Raw genomic sequence first — 4,618 nt, forward strand, 5'->3', positions numbered from 1 at the left:
ATAATAGCTCACTCTCTTAAGCCCTCTTCAGTATCAAAAACAAAACTTTAATCTGTAACATGGTTATCAGCAGTGAAAGTGGAAAATGTACCTATGAGTCAAAATGACCCTCTGCACCGCCCCGCCCCACCCTACAAAAAGCTGTTCAGGAGTATTTGGGCTGGTTACGAGAATGTTGTCTGTATTCCCAGGAAAAGACAAATGCCTACCCTGGTTAGAAGCCGCGCTGCTCAGCCTCCAGGGTAGAAAGCTCCCCACACCCTCTACCCAAGGAGAAGAGAAGCAAATGGGGTGGCCAGGATCCAGGACCGGGACTGTTTAGTGTAGTTTCTGCAGTCCAGGTCACCGCCATGGGTGAAGCTCTTCCTTCCTTCTTTTCCACCCAAGTGCCCAAGGTCCTATGGCTGCTGTAGGGCCTCTTCCCTATGAGTCAGCCCAGCCATTCCCCTTCTCCTTCCTTTTTTTTTTTTGAGACGGAGTCTCACTCTGTCACCCAAACTGGAGTACAGTGTTGTAATCTTAGCTCACTGCCACCTCTGCCTCCCGGGTTCAAGCAATTCTCCTGCCTCAGCCTCCCAAGTACCTGATATTACAGGCGCCTGCCACCACGCCCAGCTAATTTTTATATTTTTAATAGAGATGGAGTTTCAACTTGTTGACCAGGCTGCTCTCGAACTCCTGACCTCAGGTGATCCACCTGCCTCGGCCTCCCAAAGTGCTGGGATTACAGGCATGAGCCACTGCGTCTGGTGTCTGGCTGAGTCAGCCCAGCCATGCTGACTTTTTGTTCTCGCAAAATTATTCTCTTCCACGTCTACCTTCCAAGTAGCTAAATCAGAGACCTGGCCCTTGGGCCAGGCTTGAAGAATCCCCGTTTTTGGTCCTCAGGAGGTCCCACCAGGGTCTGGGACAATTCCAAGACTTGTGTTCTTAAAGAGGAAAGAAACCTCACATACATGGCTCTCGCAGAGCTCAGGCAGAGCTCAGCCAAGGCTTGGGAGGTGGCCCTAAGGTTTGGGTGTGCCATCTATGATAACAGCTAAGAGATCTGAAGCCAGCTGTCTGGGTTCAAACCTCAATTCCAACAGCACTGGCTGTGTGATGTTAGACAACGTCCCCAGCCTCTCTGTGGTTCAGTTTCCTCACTGTAAAAGGGCCACAATAATAGAACTGCTCTAAAAATTAAGTGAATTAGTGCATATAAGGTATTCAGAACAATGCTTGGCACATGGGGGAGTTCAATAGACACATATTGAACAGAGTAACTTAGCAATTAGTAAATATACTCATGCAGGCCAGGCGCGGTGGCTCATGCCTGTAATTCCAAAACTTTGGGAGGCTGAGGCGAGAGGGTCACTTGAGCCCAGGAGTTTGAGACTAGCATGGGCAACACAGCAATATTCCATCTCTAAAAATAAAACATATATGTATATATACACTCATATATTCAGTGTATTTATAATATACAAAATAGCTGGAATACAGACTTAACTATTCACAATGGTTACTTCTAGAGAAGGGGGAATGCAAATTTCAGCTTTTTACCCCACACATATATTCTTGTATCATCTGAAATATTTAAGCAAATTGTATGTATAAATTTGCCCCGAAACACATAGCAGAACAATGTAGTTTTGAGATGGAGTTTCACTCTGTCACCCGGGCTGGAGTGCAGTGATGCCATCTCAGCTCACTGTAACCTCTGCCTCCCAGGTTCAAATGATTTTCCTACTTCAGCCTCCCAAGTAGCTGGGACTACAGGTGTGCCACCACACCCAGCTAATTTTTTTATTCTTAGTAAAGATGGGGTTTCACCATATTGGCCAGACTGGTCTCTAACTCCTGACCTCATGATCCACCCGCCTCAGCCTCCCAAAGTGCTGGGATTACAGGCATGAGTCACCACACCTGGCCTACTTTACCAGTTTTGTTCCTAAATTAAACCTGTTATTACTGTCAATAATGCCAATCAGTGCCATTTCATTCACCGTATGACACACACACAAAGCACTTCATACTCGCTCCACCTATCTGCTTTTCTGCAATGGCTGCGGTGTTCCCCATCTTACATGAGAGGCACAGACAAAGACAATGACTTCTCCAAGGTTTTGTAATTCACAATTAGTGACAGAACCAACATGCCCAAACAGGTCTGCCCAAGGTCTGTGCTTCAGCCACACCACCTGGTTGCTGCCCCTAAGGCTCAGTGGGCAAGTAACAGATCACTCCGATGGCAGAGGCTTCAGAAATGCCTTCCACCATGGTACAATGGACGGTTCGCTCTCAGGAGGGGAGGCAGGGGTGGGAATCAGCACACAGTTCCGCTAGGTTTCTCATGCAGGGCACAGGCTATGTATTTTGTGCCTTGCTTTGCAGGTGAAATGTCTCCTACCCCCTGTACAACAGCTTTCTTTGTTCTCTCCACATAAGAGTACAACTGAGTTCCTCAGGGGCAGGCAGTGATCCCTGCCCTGTGCCACATCTGACTGATGTCCCAACAGGTGGACACACAGGATCTTCTTTATGGCCCAGGCTGCCCCCATCTGCTAAGCATCGAAAACTACACACAGGATTTGCAGAACATTATTGACATGGAGTTGACTGCATTATCTCTGTTGAAAACTTACTGCACTGTCCTAAAAAAGAGAATTCAGGAAAAGCTGAACATTTGAGGCTGGCTGGCTGTAATCTTCAGCTGCTGAGAAAGCGTCAGCTGCTTGGTTCCACTGTGGAAATCCAACACCTCCCTCAAAGTCCAACTCAAGTACACCTCCTCTGCGGTGCCTGCCCCTTCCTCTCTTCCACAAGCATGTGTTCCCTCTGCAGTCCCAGAGCATTCTATCGCCACCTCTGGAGCCACACTGTCCCAGCCTGCAGCCAGTTCAGTGCACAGCTGCCTCTCCCTGTGTGTACCTGCAGGTCCCACCTGGGCTGGAAGGCTGCCTTCTTCTCCCCCGCACAGAGGTGGCACTCAGGAACTAATGAATGAGGGAGGGAGTGGATGAGCAAGATCAGCCAAGGGATCCAGGGAGTGGCCTGCAGCTCCCAGCAAGAACAGCCCCTGCCCTGCCAATCCGGGGGTGCTGGCTCTGTTCTCAGCAGGGCCACTAAAAGCTCCTTTATAACAGCTCTAGGCCACAACGGTCAACTTGGTGTCACGCCCTAGAGACACCAAAAATCCTAATAAAGAGGCTGCGTATGCAGCATGCTGGTTAAAAGCACAGGTTTCGGGGTCAGAGCTTGAATTCCACTTATTATGTGACCTTGAGCAAGTTACTCAATGCATCAGTCTCATTTTGTCACCAGCAAAATGAGGACATTATCTGCCACACAGTGTTGCTGAAAAAGTAAGAGAGGTGACAGACGCAAAATGCTTGGCACTTACTTGCTCTTACTGGTTTATTACAAAGAAGAGAACACAGGAAAAACCAAATGCAAGAGATGTACGGGCACACCACGGGGCAGAGAGGTCAGGGCTCCCTGACATCCCTGGAAGTGCCACCTCCCCTGCACCAAATGAGTTCACCAAACCAGAAGCTCTCCAATCCCAGTATTTAGAGGGTTTTATGGAGTTTTCATAACATAGACATGATTAAGTCATTGGCCACCCGTGACTACCTCAATCTCCAGCCTGTCTCGTCTCCCCTCCCAGAGGTAGGGGTGGGGCTGACTTGTCCAACTCTTTACTCATGACTCATCTTTCTGGCAACCAGCCCTAATCCTGAACCTTTCAGGGGCCGAAGCCACCTGTCATCTCATTATCATACAAAAGACACTCCTATCACCCCAGAGATTCCAAAAGTCTTAGAAGCTCTTGTGTCAGGTATTGAAACCTAAGACCAAATGTTATAACCAATAATGTTCCTATCACTCAGGAAACTACAAGGGTTTTAGAAGCTCCAGGCCAAAAACCAGGAAGAATACTAAATATACACAATATTGTACTATGTATCCCAATATCACGATACTTTTTTTTTGAGAGAGAGTCTACCTCTGTTGCCCAGGTTGGAGTGCAGTAGTGCCATCTCAGCTTATGGTGTGATCTCAGCTCACTGCAACCTCCACCTCCCAGGTTCAAGCAATTCTTGTGCCTCACCCTCCTGAGTAGCTGGGACTACAGGTGTGCGACACTACAACTGACTAATTTTTGTATTTTTTAGTAGAGACGGGGTTTCACTGTGTTGGCCAGGCTGGTCTTCAACTCCTGGCCTCAAGTGATCTGCCGGCCTCGGCCTCCTAAAAATCTGGGATAAGTCACGAGCCACCATGCCTGGCGTCATTATCACAATAATTATACTGAGAGGATGGGGGAGAAAAACGTGGGCAACAGGAGTGGGGAGTGTAAGCAACCTGAATCCTTGTAGGATTCCACAGTAGGACATCTCCCTGTCTTCACACAATCTAGAAGAACGAGCTAAAACATAAACACAGTAACCTCCAAGGAGTAGGGATCAGAGTGGAGAAGGGTAAGGTAGGGGATTGCTGGGTTTTGTTCTAAGCCTTGTTAATTTCTGACTCTTAGAGCTGTATGCCTGTACAACTTCGCTAAAAATGAGTATTTACCTGTAATCCCAACACTTTGGGAAGCCAAGGTGGGCAGATCACGAGGTCAGGAGAT

This window comes from Colobus angolensis, unplaced genomic scaffold, assembly GCF_000951035.1.
Source record: "Colobus angolensis palliatus isolate OR3802 unplaced genomic scaffold, Cang.pa_1.0 Scaffold525, whole genome shotgun sequence".
NCBI classification, from domain to species: Eukaryota; Metazoa; Chordata; class Mammalia; order Primates; family Cercopithecidae; genus Colobus; species Colobus angolensis.